Source organism: Medicago sativa, chromosome 3 (genome assembly GCF_051527215.1).
Source record: "Medicago sativa cultivar Bolivia chromosome 3, Bolivia_mono, whole genome shotgun sequence".
Lineage (NCBI taxonomy): Eukaryota > Viridiplantae > Streptophyta > Magnoliopsida > Fabales > Fabaceae > Medicago > Medicago sativa.
Window position 1 is genome coordinate 59,275,574 of NC_140751.1, and position 21,105 is coordinate 59,296,678.

The window sequence follows — 21,105 nt, forward strand, 5'->3', positions numbered from 1 at the left end:
AATAAATATTACTCACTGCATCTCAAAATATTAATCGATATAGTTGAAACCAAAAATAAATAAATAAAAGATTTAGTTGACAATTTCAAAAAATGATTTAGTTGAATAATACATAAAAGTATTATTTATATGCATAAGCTGTTTTTCAAAAGCTTATAAATAAGTCAATTCAAACGAGGCCTAGGTAAGCCGTTTTTATGTCAGGTATGAGGATAGCATAGTCTGCATGATGCCAAGTTGATTTCCAAATTTGGCATAAGGCCTAAACTACCCTCCCCAGTTAGTTTGAACTGAACTAATTTGAACATAACTAAACTGTGAAATTGATTAAACACATCAAGTGCTTCATACTCTATTCGTATGTGCATCAACGAAGGTAATGTAACAATTGCAGTAGAAGTGAAATGTAGCACTTTGCCTTGACAGCATTGCCAAGTAGGAGTCTAACAATTTGATTGATAGAGTTTAAAGGACATGCATTGTCAGTTTAAATTTGTTTTACTTTTACACCGCCATCTAATGACAGTCTACTATTCTGCCACGCCGTCCCACTCTTTTACCTGTATCGTCAAATTGTTTGTTTGAGGTGGCAAAGTGGTAAGTTCTTATTGGTTGCCGGTGTGAAAGAAATTTATACCGATAGTGAATGCCCCTGCAACTCTATTGATAAATGGTATTTTACAATGATCTGAGTATAATTTTGACAGTTGACATCATTGGAATGGACAAGTTTTAGTTGACAACGCCAAATACAGCAAAAACTGTAAACAATAGAACCAACATTATAGACAGTTATTTTGTCAGAAACACCAATATCTTAGATCTGTATCATTTAAACAGGAAAACCCATTTACAGGACCATTGTTCTTCTTATGTTTCTTTCATATGACTCAATCGTGAAAATCGAGTAGTTACTGCAAAAAGGGAAAAGAGGAACGAGAACGAAAATTCATTTGGTGGTGAGTCGTATTATTTTTGGAGAAAGTGGCGCTTCTACGTACCTTCAATGATCAAGAACATGACACCACAAGGGAATAGGGATCAGTACACAAATTGATTAATACAAACAAGTTCAGCACAAAACAACTGAATAAAATTAGGAATATTTCTGGAATGGTCAACGTATCACAACATTTACATAAAAAACAGGAGAAAGAGATCACAACATTTCTGACTTGTATTATTCTTTTAACCCTCATAGCAAGTTCCTCAAAAAAAGACCTGTTCAATATGTTGTTTCAGCACAAAGTTATTGCAATACAACAGGAATCATGAAAATTTTAAAACAATTATTCATTTGAAGGATTAAACTCTTTCTATATAAAAATAAACTAATATGGAATTTATAATTATAAAGTGGATGAGAAGATTCATACCGATTGAACAGCAAGGATGTTTCTGGTCATCTTCATTTTCATTGTCGGAGCTTACGACTTCACCTCCAATTGCCGGAGGCTGTAACTCATCATTAACATTTTCCTGGCCATCTTCACTTTCATTGTTAGACAAATCAGACCCGTCAGAATATTGAGCACTGAATTTTAATTTACCAATTTCCCTACCATCCAGATCTGACTTATGTTCTAAGTTATATACAGGTAAGACCCCACACCCCTTTATCCCCTCTGTTGACCACCACAATTCTTCATTGAGACCTTGATGTATGAATTGAAATGATAGGTTGCAATCATTACCTCGAATTTTTTGTCTGTTGTAACGATGCCAACATATCAATACATGATCTGAAATTAATGTCCCAAGATAAAGGCAAGTAATACGACATCTGTCGACTTCTTTTCCATGTTCAAAGATGATACAATGAAGGAAATGGCGGTAAACAAGGAAGCCCTCAGAAAGAATTATGCAAAATATGAAACCACACAAACCAGATTTTGGAATAGGCGGAATAGTTATTGATGCCTCTGTTGTCTGAAAATCAAACATGTATGGAACTTGTGCTCCTGGCAAGAAAGAGAAATTAAAATCATCACCATCATCATCTTCATTTGCATGAAAATGGTCTTTAGAGAAAATTCGTACCATGTTCTCAATCAATGACCGTTGAGTATAGTCTGTGTCCAGATAAGTGCAATTAATGGCTCTTAAATATAATAGGGATGGCGGAAGCTCTGTTAGAGACACTAGTTTACTGCAATCATCTAAATCAAGCCATTTTAGCATTGAATGGTTTTGTATGTTCTCAGGAAGACCTTCTAAGTTGCAACACTCACTCAATGTTAGCCTTTTTAAAGATTGTATGCCATCAAGGATGGACCACAGACTTAATGTATTGATTACTGTGCACCCAGAAAGGTCTACCTCGGTAACAGACCCAAGTCCATAATCATTTGTTAACTTATTCCCAACATTGTTAAGCTTGTCACATTCAGTAAGGCCAAGAATAGTAAGTTTGCTATTTCGCCAAATCGATGAAGGAAGTTCGTGTATAGCTGTGTCACATAAGTACAAATGTGTCATTTCCTCCGATGTCACCGAAAATTCTGTGAGAGATGAACAACCATTGAGGAAGAGTTCACGAAGAGATTTTGAATGAATGTTGGTTTTAAGGCTTTCCATTTTTATGCAACCTGTTAAATTTAGATATGTAAGCTTGGGGAGAGATAAAATGGATGGATGGAGCTGACGCAGGCTTTCACATTCAAACAGATATACTCTTCTAAGACTTGTGGCCCTAGATAAGTCTGGGATCTCAATCAGATCTTTGGAGTAATTAAGGCTAATTGTGATTAGATTCACAAGATTCTGTAACATGAAAGAAACATAACATTACTGAGAAACCATTATTTTTATAATCATGCATGAGTATTGACTAAAACAGAAATTAATCCTAATTAAGTATAAACAGAAGCATGCCATCCTAGCTCTAGCGCAATTTTATGAATGAGCATCAGACATCCTCTGGATCCTCTATAAATTAACAAGTATATGCAAACATATTTGTACCTGAACTCCATCCCAAAGCTTTTTAAGCTTGCTATGACTCAAGTGAAGCTCTACGAGCATTTCAGCACAAAAGGTTGATGGCAAAGACTCGAGACAATATCCTTCCCATAGAAGATACCTCAACTTATCAGAAATCCACTCAAGACCATCGGGAAAGTACACATTGCATGTGCCCCCATCAGATATATTATGGATTTTAAGATATCTTAAATTTCTCATCTTTCTAAAGGAATTAGACTTCAAGTAAAGATCCCCCACATCTGTACTATGGAATGTTATCCCTTCGACAGCTTCGGTTCCCTGCTAAACAAAAATTGTATTAATAATTAGGAATGCTTGTCACATATACTTTCCTTGTTATAATTCATAATCACATAGATGTGCTTTTTTCGTGTAGAAGTGATTGCCTACTCTACTTACCTTGTTATTTTTCAATACATCAAATATCTCTTCAGCTTTCCACAGTCGACTTCGTTTTCCAGGGTCTTCAGATTCTTGATTAACAATCTCCCGTCCCATTTCTTGTAACAAATCATGCATTTCTATAGAACAAACTTCCCTTTTGACATGCAAAATTGAATCTAGTTGAATGAGAGCTTTATCTAGAAGGACATCTATCCCACTTATTGCAAAGAACTCACAAGCTTCCAATAGATCTCTTACAAAATCTTTATCCTGCCCACTCAACAAGCATGCGATGTCTAGAAATATGGCCTTTTCACAACGATCTAAGTCATCATAACTCAATTTCAACACAGTATAAATTTTTTGATTGGGAATCTTTTGGAGCTTTTTCAATTCATTTTCCCATGCTTCCTGGCCCCTTGAACTGAGATTTGCACCTAAAACTTTTAAAGCCAGAGGGTTACCTTTGCAATAGGCAATTACACTTTCTGATAGATCTTCATATCCAATTTTAGGATGTTTTTCTTTGAAGGCAGTCAAACTGAATAGCTGAAGAGAATCGTGCTTGTTCAATTCCTTAACCTCATATATTTCACATTTACTCAACTGACTAAATATGTGCTTATCTCTAGTTGTAATAATGACCCTACTACCAGCTCCCAACCCATCAATTTTGAGGATAAGAACTTCTATTTGCTCTAAGGTTTCTACACCATCCAATACAATTATAACTTTTTTACGCCCAATCCTTCTCTCGGAGAAAGGGGCTTCTATGTAGGATGCATCAGGATGAATATTTTCTTCCTCTAACAATGAAGACAAAAGTTTATTGTGTACAACATTGAGTCCATACTTGTTTGATTCATCCATTACATTGAGAAAGCAACAACCTTCGAATTGAGAATACATTTTAGCATATAAAGCCCTAGCAAGGGTGGTCTTTCCTATTCCGCCCATGCCCCATATTCCAAGGACTCTAACATCATTTGACCCAATTTTCAGTATTGATTCAATTTGTTCATAATTTTTCTCAACTCCAACAAGCCCCTTAATTTCATATGGGTATCTAAGATTAAGTTTCCGCAAAACATCTTCAACAATGTCCTTAATGAAGTCTGGTTCACTCCTAACATAGGAAAGAGGGGGAAGAATGTTTTAAAACCGAAGAAAAATACATCCATATGATTAGTACATAACAAAATTTATAGTCAACATGGTGGCAGAGTAAAGCAAGAAAAGAAGCAAAAATTAGATTTGAGCAAATCAATTACCCGTATGATAAGAAGTATGTGTTATTACTATTAAGATTTTAGTGGTACAAATATAACCAGCCATATCAACATAACAAGCATATGGATGGATAGTATAGATTTTAAAAATTGTATGATAAGTGTATGCAGGGTACAAGTATATGATGACTTTGATAGTTTTCAGAAGGTCGTATCAACTATGGCCAGGCACATCAACATCATTGTTCACTTCTCCAAATAATCGAGCCTGTTTACTTTCTAAAATTATTTTTGGCTTTCATTTTTTAAAATCTATGTTCATTTCCAATTACGAATATGGAGATGAAAGACTTATGTAGTAAGTTATTGTGCTATATTAGAAACAAAACATTCAAATGATAGGAAATAGTTTATTGATTTTACTTAGAATTTTGGAAACATACAAGTCATGAGTCATGACATGTAGAATCTGGATAGGTCGTTTTACTTACCTATAATTTTGAGAGTCCCAACCAACTAAATTAGCTGCCTCGGTGAGAGCATCTTTCCATTTCTCCAACTTGACATTATTGTGGTTCAAATCTCGCTTATGTTTTGCGAAGGCTTGCTTGTAACTCCCGGTTTGCTTCCTCACATTTGATGGATCTATGTTGTAAAAAACAGGTATCACAATCTGTTCCCTATATTTTTTGCATTCAAGAATCTTTTTGAGCTCATTTAAGCACCATTTTGAGGAAGCGTAGTTTTCTGAGAAGATAACAATAGATGCATGTGACTCCTCAATGGCTTTGATGAGTGTTGGCGAGATCTCATCTCCTTTTTGAAGCTCATTGTTGTCCATAAAGGTTTGAATTTTCTTTCGGCTTAGAGCATCATAAAGATGGCTTGTGAAGTTTCTGCGAGTATCCTCACCTCGAAAGCTAAGAAAAACGTCATATTTTTTCTGGGGCACCACATCAGAAGAAAATATAGAGGAAAAAGCACTGCTCATTTTCTGCGCAGCGGTTATGAATTCCAAATGCCTCCACTAATCACAATGCTGCACTCAAAATTAAAAAAAATTAAAAATATTTAATGTTAAATGTGTTCATACTTCGTGTCAATGACATTTTTGACCGGTACTCAGTTCTCAGTTCATAAATTTGATTGACATCAGATCAAGCAGTTCAAAGTTCACATATTGCTCATCTATGGATTTAATAAATAAACAGCACATGTTATTTCAAGTTGTTTGAGATTCTCGGAAATTTGTTTGTCTTGTATTAATGGCTTGCTTATGATGTGGAAAACCTATACAAGTATTTTGAACATGAAAAAACTCGGTAAACGAATAGACATTACAAGCCTAATGACATGAATTAGTAAAGAATCTTAACATTTTTTTGAAAAACAAATGCTAGTAGTTAGTTGTTAGATTAATATTGACTATTTCGTCCGAGTTTGAACCCAGACTCTCCAACTTCTTATCTGTGAGTTCAAACCAATTGAGCTACTCAACCTCCCAATTAAGAATTCAATTCAAGCAACAAGGTTAAAATTCATGGAGTCCATATACATAAAATTAGTCATAAATAACCAACCTAAGAATGTAAAGCAAAAACAAATCTGGCCCATGTATGATACTTTTTTCTCAAACAGCATTTTAAGGTACAAAACAAAGTAATTTCTTAATCAGTAAAAATGGGGTACAAATAAGAAATATGAAGACTAATTTAACATTTATAGACAAAGTCAGAATTGAGGGGAAAAAAGATCATACCAAAGTCAGAATCCAGCTTCATGCAACAGATTAAGAAAAAGACTGTAAAGTCATAAATATGATTTAGCTGTTATGCTTCAACGAAGATTCGTTTACGATGGTAAATGGCCTGACTGCTCTTTCACAGAGACCACAAGATAACGTTGTTGACTTGGGTTTGAGGTTCCAAACTATTAAACCAGACAAGATTAAAATAAGAGCAATGTTAGCTAGCTATAGTTGCTCAAGCACTCTCTTTTGAGGACTTTCCAAACCATTGAGCCAGGTGGCTTAATTTTTAAAAAATACTCCCTCCAATCAAATTAATAAGCAAAAAAACATTGAATATATAGACCAAATACATTATGTATTCAATGAATCTAAAATGTACATTTTTGTTTATAAATATGACCAAAGGCAGTACTAAATTTGCTCACCGGCTCTACCGGGTTAGAAACACTACCCTTTAATTAAAAAATTGTTTATAAATATGACCAAAGGCAGTACTAAATTTGCTCACCGGCTCTACCGGGTTAGAAACACTACCCTTTAATTAAAAAATTAAGAAAAAATGTATCCTTTTGCAACATTGGATTCAACATACCGTAGTTTTAAAACCGGACCGGACCGGCCGGTCGGACCGGTTCGACCAGAAACCGGTGGGGTAACCAGTTCGAGTTGTATATTGGATCGGTTATGTAGTCAAACCGATGTGAACCGGTAAGAACCGGCCGAACTCGGTAAAACCTGGTGAAACGGCGGTTTGTGCGAACCGGACAAGTCAACGCGCTCCTTTGACCATGTTTCTAATTCTTTCAAAGCTTTCAAAAAAATCCGAAAATTGGCATGGATGGGAAATCCGAAAATTGGCATGGATGGGAGTTGAACAGCAGCAAAGCTTATGCTTATGTTATGTAAATCAAATCCTTTATTAACCATCACACCACATAGCTTTTTGTGTTAAAGTTTGCTTCTCATAAATTATATTTAACTCGTTAGCTTGTGTTTTAATCTTATATAAAAAAAACTTAATTTAACTCTTTTTTTTAAAGAAACTCTTATTTTTAATTAAGAAACTCTTAATTTAAATCTTATTATATTTATAATTAAAATGCATATAATTTTTTAATATTATTGTTTCTCTCTAGATATATTTATTAAAATTAGAATAAATTTTTGATATTATTTAAATATGCTATGAATTTGTGTATGTATGAAATGCACATATAATGGTTAATTTTGATGATTTTTGACAATTGATAGATTTTATTAGTTTTTTATTTTTATTTTTTGTGATTGAGTGATCTAGATTAATATAATTCAACTCAGTTTCATACAAGTACACATTTTTATAGAGACCAAGTTATAAATATGTGTTATCCGATTTAATCAGGTTCCGTCATGCAGTTCAACCAATGACCTAGTGGTTGAACCATTGACTCAGTGACCCAAGGACCTTACCGAGTTTTATTAGTTTTTTTTTTTTTTGTGATTGAGTGATCCAGATTAATATAATTCAACTCAGTTTAATACAAGTACACATTTTTATCGAGACCGAGTTATAAATATGTGTTATCCGATTTAATCAGGTTCCGTCATGCGGTTCAACCAATGACCTAGTGGTTGAACCATTGACTCAGTGACCTAGGGACCTTACCGAGTCGACGACCGGTCCGGTTTTTAAAACTAAGCAACAGACATTCTTTGTCTTTCTCAAACACAACACCAAATATGAAAAGTCCTTAATCTCCTACTGAAGCACAAACACCACACGACCTGGTGTGTTTCAATTAAAGGAAAACCCATTGCTTCAAAAAAAATTAAAGAAAGAAAACCATTATTGCATCTAAGAATCACCAACAAATTTTCTTCTCGAACACATACACCACACGACCTGATGCTTCTTTATTACATATGGGTTCTTTATTACTCCCTCCGGTCCTATTTACAAGAGAAAGTTGACTTTTTAGATACATTGAATAATTTATGTATCTAGTCAAGAATCTAAACCAAATACATAAATTATTTAATGTGTCTAAAAAATTAATTGTCTCTTGTAAATAGGACCGGATGGAGTACTGTCTCCATCCCTGAACCCTTTTCAGAACAAAATTTGTCTTTTTTATAACATCCCTTTGATATTTTGAAGTACGATAAATACTATGTTGAAAACATACGTTAACTCTCTCTTTTAAAGAATGAAATTGTAAAACAATAGTAATTACAAACAAATTTATTAACACTTTTAATTTTCTTAATTTCCGTTATTTTTTCAAAAGAGGATGTATTATTTGAATATTAAAAAAATGAGTTACTTAATATCAAAAAAGGTCTCTCTATCTCTCTGCAAGAAAATAACTCCACACCCTACCTGATTATGTGTCATGTTGATTCAATATTATACCCATTTTTAGAAGATATGTGTGTTATGACATGTCCATGGTGCAAAGGATCTTAGTGGTTCTTGCTCTCTTCCCATGATTCCGTTGAGCTTGATGATTAAGGCTGTTGTCGCCGCTTTATCTGTAAACGACGATTTGGGCATTTTTTCTTTGTGGTGATCGGGTTCGAAACTCAAACCATACATATATTATGATTTGTCCCAACCTGAGTTAAGCTCATGATAACAATTTAGGCGTTTGAGCAACACGCTAAGTGGAGAAGAAAGTTAATTAAATAACTTTATATTTTAATTTATATTAAATAACATCCGGTTGCAAGTTGCAGCATGTTTTCATTTGCATGATGTGGACCAATAGAAAAGCAACTGTTTAAACGAGAGTGTTGAGCAACTTTTTTTTTGTGATGGTCAGGGTTTGAACTCCAGACTTTACATATATTATGCATTGTCTATACCAACTAAGTTAAGATCACAAGGACGGAGTGCTTGAGCGACTCTTCAAAAGCAACTTTATCTTAGAAAATAACTCGTTTAACTTCTAAAATTAAAAATAAATCTAAAATTTTAAAAATTGACTTTTTCTATTTAGAACTTATTACCGTTTCTTTTTTTTAATACCTTTACAAATGTTTCAAGAACACATATGTGTTTTGTCAAAAAAAAAAAAAACACATATGTGTAAATTTAGGAGGGATTACTAATCGGTGCCGGTGGTTATTGAATTATAACATGAAGGTTTGAGTTTTCTCGTTTGCTTCTTCCAAGATATGGTGAGATTTGGATTGAAAAGTTTCACGGTCTCTCTAAGATAGTTAATAGGAGAGAGGAAAAGGAATCATTTTCAAAGTTATGCTAACTAATTGACAGTGTATGTGAATAAAACAAGTCATTTACCGCTCTTTAAGCGGTGCAAAGTTGCACAGGTTAGAAGAACTCTTTTTGGAGAGTGGCAACATCCAAATTTTTGTTAAACTTTTTTTTTGACAGAATTTTTGTTGGACTTTTAGTCCTAAAAATATTTCCATCATTACTTCTGGTATATTTGTTCTAATATGGGTTGAATTAAAAGCGGTATTCATATTTCATTTAGATATTGTAAACTGTCGATCAATTTAGTCAAACTTCAATTTCTGAGAAACATTTTGAGTTTTAATTAAGAAATATGAAGACTAATTTAAAATATTTGCCAATAGAAGGTATGGCCTAAACTAATTTCATCAATTTATTGATTTCAAATTCTATGATCAATTTGAAAATGACCTATGTAATTAAAGAAACTAGTAGTTAAATTGAAATTGAGGGGAAAAAGAACATATCAAAGTCAGAATCCAGCTTCATGCAATAGAGGAGAAAGAGACTGTAAAGTTATAGTCCCAGTAGTATGGCTTAGCTTCTGCTGGAATCAATTTTGGATGAAAATTAATTAAGGATGAACACACACATACACTTCGTAATGTTTTGGTTGGTCGTGATGTATCATATACATGTAAATGGGTCAAAATTAAAATATAAATAACAAGTGTGGTTTCGTTCAAGGATGTTTCGTTTGCTATAGTAAAAAATAGCTTGACTGAGACTACTAGATTAGATAAAATATGGAAATGAACTCCAGATTAAAATATATGCAAAATTAAGCTTGTTGTCGTTCAAATTTGAATCATTTTTCATATGATTCCTTTCAGTTTTTCTTTCTTTAAATATTCAAATGGGTATGTTGTGGTCTTTTTAAAATATTTACCAACAGAAGGTATGGCCATGACATTATTCTATAACAAACATAGAAAGAAATATGACATTAGAGATAGTGACCCTTTGAGTAAAAATATGTATTATGAATTTGTTAGTATGTGTGGTCAGATCAGATGCCTAAATGTGTAAGACGCCGGCTGAATAAAATATGGCTACAAGAGGGTATTTAGAAAAACAATTATGCACTTACAATGTGAATCTAATTTCATTTATTATGAATTTGTCAGTTTGCGTGGTCAGATCAGATGAATAAAATATGGCTACAAGAGGATATTTAGAAAAACAATACTACAATGATGCACATAATATAGTGTGAAGCTAATTTCCTATATTAAACTAAAGAGCAATTTGCACTCACCTCCCATGAAATTTTATTAAAAGACACTCACACCCTCTTTAGTTTGGAAAAAACATTAACCTCCCTTGATTATATCATAATTGATAGTGCAAGCTGCACACCAACAATCTTTCCTCCATCTTCATTCGGCATTTATGAATCCCAAGCCAATTCAATAATTTTTTTTATCTGAACCGATTTTGATTGAGGATTTCTCAAAATTGGGAATATATATATAGATTATGTGTTCCTATCCTCAATGAAATTGTGAATTTGTACTGATTCTTGAAAAATTCTAAATATTTGATTTTGTTATTAGTAATGTTGTTAACAATGTTCCAATCGTGTGTCAATTGCTGCAATTCACCAACAATTTTTTTCGCACACTCAGTTCATTCCACCGCTTCGTTTGTTACAACAATACATCAGTCACATCTTTCAATGAATCACGTAACAATGATAAAAAAAAAACATCCACTTACCGAAGATGAAGGACAATGAAGTTGAAGGGAAATGTTGTTGGTGCACTGTCAAAAGAAACAAATGTTGGTGTCTGTTGGAAAAGTGTCTCAAACATAAAATAATTAAGCGAGGTTAATGTTTTTTCCAAACTAGGGGAATGCAAGTGTCTTTTAGGGTCCGTTTGGTTCGAGAATTAGGAGGGGAAGGGAGGGGAGGGGAGGAATTTTAACGGAGGGGAGGGGAGGGGAGATATTTTAATTAAAAGTGTGTTTGGTTCACAAGGGGAGGGGAGGGATTTTAAAATTATTTTACTATTTTACCCTTAAACGTAATTAAATAAGGATAATAAAGTAACGAAACAATAACGATGTAATCGATAACAACACGATGTAGACGATGGAACAATGAATTAGTAATAGGGTTGTTACAATTACAAGTAGTAATAAAAGTTGTTACAAGGAAAAATCGTTAATAATATGGAATAAAAGTTGTTACAAGAAAAAATTGTTAATAATATGGAATAAAAGTTGTTACAAGATAATATAATCTATAGCCTAATAATAGTAAAAGTTGTTTCAAGATAATATAACCTAATAATAATAAATGTTGTTACAAAGATAATATTGAGATTTTAAATTAATATAAGGATAATGTTGGCAGTGCAATAAAATTTGCTCCCCTCCCCACCCCTCCCCTCCCCTCCCCTCCCCTCCAAAACTCTCGAACCAAACAGGCCCTTAATAAAACCTTAAGGGAGGTGAGTGCAGTTTTTGTATTTAAACTAAATACTTCCTCCGTCTTACAATAATTGTCTCTTTACAATTTTTTTCTTTTTCTCAAAATAATTGTCACTTTAGAATACCAATGTACCAAGTAAACTACTCTTATTTGTTGAATTTCATCCAACTTAACTACTTCACTAACAACAATGAATAAGGGTGTTTTAATAAATGACACTAATTTTACCATCAAAATCAACACAATTAATCATTTCTTTAATAATGGTGCACAAACCTTAAACGACTATAATTTAAAGACGGAGAGAGTAGTTGTTACATGAGGTTCCATTTCTTTCTATTTGTTTCTTACCAATCAAATTCAGTAACCTTTAAACAAATATTTATTTTTTTAATAATTTAGAAAATATTAATAAATAAATGATTTGCTAAATTATTGATCAAAAACTGAGATGGGCAATCCCCTATACTCCGACCTCATCCCTAACTCCACTCAATGCCAATCTCAAGTGTGTTTAGAATTTAGATGAGAAAAAGTTTTAAGATAATGAAAAGTTTTGAAGGAAATCAAATCCTTCTAAGACGATTTTATTGTTTGGATGATAAATTTAAAGAATTTTTTAAATTAACGAAATTCTATGCAGTATTTTGTCCAAATTAAATTTTAGTGAATTTCGAATGACACCTAAGATCTAGGAATTTGAAAGTTGGTCCCAATATTTTTCAAAGAAATTAAATTGACCCCAAAAAATTACAATAAATTTCTAATTGGCCCTTACAATTTTTAATAATTACAAATTGACCCCTCAATTTTTAAAATTTACAAATAGAACCCTGTTTTTAAATTTTCAAATTTGGCCAAAAAAAATTAGAATATATAAAAGTAGCACAAAAATGATAATAATGAAATGTTGTATCCAAACAAAAAAATTTAAAAATAAAGGCATCTAGTGCCGATCATCTCACAAAGTGGTGGGAAGATTTGTACCGCCGCTGTGAAAATTAGGGCTCTTAGACTAGTAAGGAAAAGATGAAGAGAACTAGCTACAACAATATTTGTCTTCATTGATTTATTTCATTCCTAAAGACACAGCACAATTAATCAACTATAATTCAAACATTATAAATCAACTGTAATAGGGAGAAAGAGAAAAAAGAAATGCAATTCATCTAGTGACGAAGCAGAAGATGTTAGAAGAAAGCGGCGTTGCTACCTTCAATGATCAAGAACAATGACACCATTCAGGAAAATGAATAGACCATTAAGGAAAATGAATAGGGATCTATACACAAACTTATGAAACACTGCAAACCCGGTTATAGCTGGTTATTTATTGGGTGCACAATGAAAACAGGATCAGATTGATTAATACCAACAATCACAGCACAGAACTGCTGAATAAATTAGGAATACTTCTGCAATGGTATAAGTAACAACAAGCAACGTATCATTGCACTTTGGCATTTAAATGATGAAATTAATACCAGAACAACCTGATATCACCAGTCTACTGCATCACCGAATCTTGCTGAGTGAATGTGATGTTGTGATTATTGTACTTGAGAAACAGGAGAAAGAGATCACAACATTTCTGACTTGTATTATTCTTGTGACCCTCTTAACAAGGGACTGAGAAAAAGACCTGTTCAATATGCTGTTTCAGCACAAAGTTATTGCAATACACCGGGATTCATGAGAATTTCAAAACAATTGTTCATTAGAAAGATTAAACTCTTCCTATATCCAAATAAAGTAATACGGAATTTATAATTAGAACGTGGGTGAAAGATTCATACCGATTGAACAGCAAGGATGTTTCTGTTCGTCTTCATTTTCATTTTTCGAGCTTTTCACTTCATCAATATCATTTCCCAAAAGACAATCAAACTCATCAGAGTCTTAAGCAATGGATTTTAATTTTCCGATTTCCTTACCAATGATACTACTACCATCACCCTCCATCTCACGTTCCAAGGCATATACAGGTAACTCCCCACACCCCTTTATCTCCTCCGTTGACCACTGCAATTTTTCATTGGGATCTTCAAGTATGACCGTAAGTTGTTGTCATGTGACCGTAAGGTCACAGGTTCAAGTCCTGGAAACAGCCTCTTGTGTAAAAACAGGGTAAGGCTGCGTACAATACACCAAATGGTGGGACCCCTTCCCGGACCCTGCATATGCGGGAGCTTCAGTGCACCGGGTTGCCCTTTTTTTTACCTTCAAGTATGAATTGAAATGATAACTTGCAATCATAACTTTCTTGTCTGTTGTAACCATGCCAACATATCTATATATTATCTGAAGTTAATGTCCCAAAATAATTGTGACTGATACGACATCTGTTGACTTCTTTGCCGTCTTCAAAGATGACACAATGCAGGGAATGGTGGTAAACATGGAAGCCCTCAGAAAGAATTATGCAAAATATGAAACCACACAAGCCAGATTTTGGAATAGGAGGAAAGGTTATTGATGCCTCTATTGTCTGAAAATCAAACTTGCATGGAACTTGTGCTCCTGGAAAAAGAGAGAAATCATCATCATATTTACAAGGAGGGTCTTTAGAGAACGTTTGTACGATGTTCTCAAGCAATGACTGACGAATCAAGTCTGTGTCCAGATAAGTGCAATTAACGGCATTAAACAATAGGAGGGATGGCGGAAGCTCTGTTAGAGACACAAGTTTCCTGCAATCATCTAATTCAAGCCATTCCAGAATTGAATGGTTTCGGATATTCTCAGGGAGACCTTCTAAGTTGCAACACCTATTCAATTTTAGCCCTTTTAAAGACTGTATGCCATCAAGGATGAACCACAGGCACAATGTATTGATTTCTGTGCACCCGGAAAGGTCTAGTTTCGTAACAGGCCCCAGTCCATGATTATTTGCTAACTTATTCCCAACAATGTTAAGATTGTTACATTCAGTTAGGTCAAGAAAAGTATGTTTGCTATTACGCCAAATTGATGAAGACAATTCATGTATAGCAGTGCCCTGTAAGGACAAATCTGTCATTTCCTCTGATGTCACCGAAAATTCATTGAGATATAAACAACCATCAAGTAAGAGTTCACGAAGAGATTTTGAATGAATGTTGGTTTTAAGGCTTTCAATCTTTATGCAATCTTGTAAACATAGATATGTAAGTTGAGAGAGAGAAAAGATGGATGGATGAAGCTGACGCAGACTTTCGCATTCACGAAGATGTACTCTTTGTAGATTTTTAGCCCTCGATAAGTCTGGGATCTCAAATAGGTCTTTTGAGAAATCAAGCAAAATTGTAGTTAGATTGGCAAGATTTTGTAACAGGAAATAAACATGGCATGCTGAGAAACCATTGAATCCATAATCGTGCATAAGTATTGATTAGATTTAAAAGATAAACTAAACCTAATTAAACATAAATAGAAGCATTCCATCCTAGCTCAGGTGCAATTTTATGAATAAGCATCAGACATCCTCTCATCCAAATATATTTTACATGAACTCCATCCCAGAGCTTTTTAAGCTTGTTATGAGTCATGTAAAGCTCTACAAGCATTTCAGCACAAAAGGTTGATGGCAAAGATTCCAGACAGTATCCGTCCCATCGAAGATACCTTAATTTATCAGAAATCCACTCAAGACCATCGGGAAAGTACACGTTGCACGTGTGCTTCCCTCTAAATATATCATAGATTTTAAGAAATCTTAAATTTGTCATCCTTCTAAAGGAATCAGACTTTAAGTAAAGATTCCCAACTTCCGTACTATCAAATGTTATACCTTCTATAACTTCAGTTCCCTAACAAAGATAACTTAGATTAATAATTAGGAAAGACAGTCGTAGATACTTTATTTGCTTGTTATATTTCATAAGCACGAACATGTGTTTTCATATAGAAGTAATTGCATTGTCTACTTACCATGTTTTTTTTAATACATCAGATATTTCTTCAGCTTTCCACAATCGACTTCGTTTTCTAGGGTCTTTAGATTCTTGGTTAACAATCTCCCGTCCCATTTCTTGTAACAAATCATGCATTTCTAAACCGTCAACTTTCGAATTGAAATCCATGTGCCAAATTAGTTTTGGGTGTATGAGAGCTTTATCTAGAAGAACTTTTATCCCACTTATTGCAATGAACTCACAAGCTTCCAATAGATCTTCTACAAAACCTTTACAGTCATCTCTCAGCAAGCATGCAATGTCTAGAAATATGGCCTTTTGACAACAATCTAAGTCATCATAGCTCAATTTTAACACATTATAAATTTTCCTATTAGGAATCTTTTGGAGCTTTTTCAATTCATTTTCCCATTCTTCTTTCCCTCTTGAACTCAGATTAGCACCTAAAACTTTTAAAGCCAGAGGATTGCCTCGGCAATAGGCAATTACGCTTTCTGATAGATCTTCGTATCCAATTTTAGGATGCTTTTCTCTGAAGGCATTCAAACTGAATAGCTGAACAGAATCATGTTTGCTCAATTCCTTATCCTCATATATTTCACATTTACTGAACTGACTAAATATGTGTTTATCTCTAGTTGTAATAATGACCATACTACCCGGTCCTAACCCATCAATTTTTAGGATAAGATCTTCTATTGTCTCTAAGGTTTCCACGCCATCCAACACAATTAAAACTTTTTTACGTGCAATCCTTCTCACGGAGAAAGGGGCTTCTATGTAGGGTGCATCAGGATGAAGATATTCATCCTCTAACAACGAAGATAAAAATTTATTGTGTAATACATTGAGTCCATACTTGTTTGATTCATCCATTACATTGAGAAAGCAACAACCTTCGAATTGAGAATACATTTTAGCATATAAAGCCCTAGCAAGGGTGGTCTTTCCTATGCCACCCATGCCCCATATTCCAATGACTCTGACATCATTTGACCCTTTGGTCATAATTTTTCTCAATTCCAACAAGCCCCTTAATTTCATATTGGTATATAAGATTCAGTTTCCGCAAAACATCTTCAACAATGTCCTTAATGAAGTCGGAGTCACTCCTAACATATGAAAGAAGGGAAGAAGGTTTTACAAGTATACTAAATACAATAGAAGAAAAATACATCTATATGATTAGCTATAGAATATGGCAATTCCACGGGCCAGATTCATTATTACTTTACATTCTTAGGCTATTTAAGTCTAGTTTTATGTATGGACTCCAATCATGTTTAACCTTGCTGCTTGAATTGAATTCTAGGTTTTATCGGGGCTCTTCATTAGCCTTTTAAATATTGAGTAGTAATTAACAAATATGAAGACTAACTTAGCATTCATTCTTCAGAACCAATTTGAAAGACTAATTTGAAATATTTGCCAACAAAAGGTATGGCCAAAACTAATTTTATCAATATATTGATTTCAAATTCAAGGATAAATTTATGAATGACCTACAATTAGAGAAACTAACTAGTTAAATTATAATTGAGGGAAAAAAGATCATACCAAAGTCAGAATCCAGCAATAATTGAATGTACAGTGACAGTCACAATCCCAGCAGGGCAATTAGCTTCTACCGGAATCAAAAGCAAGCCTAACCAAATAATTCCAATAATTTAGATGAATGTCTTTAGACACCAATTTTTTCATTTTTAAGTGTTTAGGTACAACAGTTCATAATGCTTTGGTCGTGATTTTATATGGATTGATCAAAATTAAAATATAAAACATGTGTCATTTCATGGTTTCCCTTGATAGAAGTTTCGTTTCCTATGGTGGTAATAAAATACAATAACAATATTATTTGTCAGTATGCGTAGTCAGATCAGATGCATAAATGTGCAAGACACCGGCTGATTAAAATATGGCTACAAGAGGATATATATTTAGAAAAAAACAATGATGATGCACGTTCCATTTCTTTCTATTTTTTTTCTTACTAATCAAATTCAGTACCCTTTAAACAAATATCATATACTTGAACCGTTGAATCTTGAACCTTCTTCACACGTTCAATGGCTGGTCCAGTTTAGAAAATATTAATGAATACATGCTTTGATAAACTATTTATCAAAAACTTAATTATATACTTTTTCTTATCTAGTTAAAATAAATAAATTTCAAGTATTGTAAGTGCTGGGTTGAAAGAGATGTGGTTTGATCCTTATGTAGGATAAAAAAAAAAAAAAAAACATCATGAATAAATGTTACTCACTCCATCTCAAAATATATAATTTGCTGAGTTTCTGCCTAATTTCAATACATGATAATAAGTCTAACAGATAACTTAGTCTGCATGATGCCAAGTTGATTTCCAAATTTGGCATACGGCATAAACTACCTTCCCCAGTCAGTTTGGCAAAGTGGTAAGTTCTTATTGGTTGTCAGTGTGAAAGAAATTTACACCGACAGTGCATGCCCCTAACTCTATTGATAAATGGTATTTTACAATGATCTGAATATAGTTTTGACAGTTGACATCATTGGGATTGAAACACCCCTACTAGAAAATTACATAGAATATCTAGCATGAGTGTTAAACTCGGCATCGGGTACATTAAAATTACAATAATTAAAAACTCTCTGAACAATACATATAACTTCTCACCTGTTAATTCAGAAAAAGTACCACTGACGTGTACTTTATATGGTCTAGCTACTTCTGCTCCTTCCTCAAGTATCATCCTGTCGTATAACAACTCGTATATCTGAAATAAATAAAAGGGATTGGAATGAGACAAGATGTCTCAGTGAGTTCCACCCATCCTAGGCTATAGGCAACCTCGGGGAACCTAGGATCGCCATCTGTTTCTAAACTTAACCCATTTCGGGTTTATAGGATTTCACTACGCATAGCTGAGCGATTAGGGGATAACTAGAATCGCTCTCTCAAATACTACTTTGATTATATAATTCATATAGTCATACTCATAACCTTAATCATAATTTCATAAACATAATCACCATAATCATAATAATCATAAACATATCTCCAATATATCGTATTCTGGTATAGCTTACATTTTGACATACTTATCTACGTATGTTTCCGATCCTTTTCTGATAACAACTAGTTTCGGCTAACTAAGCCGGAATTCCATAACTAAAATTCCACATTTCCTACTTTTGATAAAAAAATGCCCATGAACTATTGCTTCGTAGCTAATTCATTCTAAACATAATTTTCATGATAATATGCGTATGCTATGTTAATATTCATGTTGGAGGGTCCTTAAAATTTTTCCTTGGTTCCATAATTTTATTTTTTATTCTCTTTCAAATATTATTCGAATAATTCTTGACTTAAAATTTCATATCATTAATTATACATTTAATTCGTTACTATGAGCCGTACCTCATAGGCTACATTATCTCTCGTTGTAGCAAACGGAATACTATGACCCGTACGTCATAGGCTACATTATATCTCGTTGTAGCAAACGGTATACTATGACCAGTACGTCATAGGCTACATTATCTCTCGTTGTAGCAAACGGTATACTATGACCCGTACGTCATAGGCTACATTATCTCTCGTTGTAGCAAACGGTATATACTATGACCCGTACGTCATAGGCTACATTATCTCTCGTTGTAGCAAACGGTTTTTCCATATATTCTCTTTTTTTTTTCTTTTTCTATGAGCATGTTACTCATTTCAATTTTTCTCCTCATTTCCATTTTTCTGCGATTTTCTATAATTCACTGTGAGCATATTACTCATAGGATGCATTTCAAATTTTTCTTTCAATTCTTTACTATAAGCATATATGCATCAATTTCGTTGTTAATTTCCCTCCAACATTTATACTAACATCACATACTAACATCAATTAATTATGCACAATTAACATTACTATCTAATCACTTATTCTTAAATCATCACTTATAATTAATATAAGCAATCCTCTTACAATTATCACTTATAAATAATATAAGCAATCCTCTAGGTTATCAAACGTGGGAAAACCTCGATAACCTAAACTAACCGACTTGTGAACAAAAGTAATCGTTACATCAATTGTCTTGCTTAGCATTTTCCTCCAATATTCATACTAACATAAACACACATATTAACATACAAGAGATTTTAGAATAAACACATATAATTATGAAATAATCATACTATCTCATAATTTCTATTCAAATGAATCATTCATGTGGCACAATTCTACTACTCAAAATGGAAGGTTTACTAGCTAAGGAACTCACCAGTAAACATCTGGCAACTCTTATTCCTCCTTAATGCTTCAACTTAATTCCCAATAGCCACTTGTGCCTTCATCTTTCCAAAACAGCTTATTTCTCGCAAACCATGCTAAAACCCGTAAACTTTTTTTTTCCAGCAGAATTATCCAACTTCAAATGCACTTTCCGAGTTCATTACTAATCGGAATCACATGAAATTTATATTTGAATTGAAGGGAATTGAGTGTACAATCCAAATATCCAGCAAACATTTTTCTGTCAGCTTCCTAGAACAGCTTATTCTCCAGTTAAGCACTTCTGCCGGTTTCTAAAATAGCTTAACAAACAACTTATGGCTTTTGCCATATCAATCTCGGCCAAAACTCAAGTTAACAACCCAAACATGTATAATAGCTTCAAAATTACTTATGTAATAACTTAATTTTATAATTCATTCACTAATCCCAAATAAATTCTTAATTCCAACTCCTAACATCATCACATTCTCTAACAATCACAACTTCTAAAAAAAACAAGCTTATTGGAAACTCACCTCAATACAAGCTTCCATTGGATGTCACAAGCTCCAATTTTCACATCTTGGTTCTTTGAACCCTAACCATCCTTCAAGTTGTTAACCCACTATACACTCCTTGCTTCAATCACCAATTTACATCACTTTTCATGATCAACCACCACATACAACACATCCTTGTATATAATCCACTCTTAGGTGCTCCAAAGGCAAACTTACATGAAGAATTCTCATGAATTGGAATGAAATTGATAAGTTAGACCAAGAGAGGGAGAAAACGGTTTTGGGAGGGAGAAGTAATTATTAAACTAGTTTCTTGGTTAAAACTCTACTATGAACCCATTGAAGCATGTACCATGATGATTCCATAATGAATTGTGAATTTTATGAAGTTAGGATTTTAGGTGGTGAGGAC

The 21,105-nt window shown here is 33.5% G+C and overlaps 2 pseudogenes across 1 annotated transcript; both read right to left on the bottom strand.

The window, feature by feature from the left end:
- Positions 1 to 762: 762 nt before the first annotated feature.
- LOC146938680 (disease resistance protein RML1B-like) lies at positions 763 to 6,763 on the bottom strand (annotated as a pseudogene). The gene is made up of 5 exons (XR_015031391.1): positions 6,358 to 6,763; positions 5,090 to 5,637; positions 3,385 to 4,495; positions 1,377 to 3,264; positions 763 to 1,221 (listed from the first exon to the last, which is right to left on the bottom strand). The product of XR_015031391.1 is annotated as a disease resistance protein RML1B-like (transcript).
- A 7,385-nt stretch (positions 6,764 to 14,148) lies between these two features.
- Positions 14,149 to 17,637, bottom strand: LOC146938681 (disease resistance-like protein DSC1; annotated as a pseudogene).
- Positions 17,638 to 21,105: the final 3,468 nt, after the last annotated feature.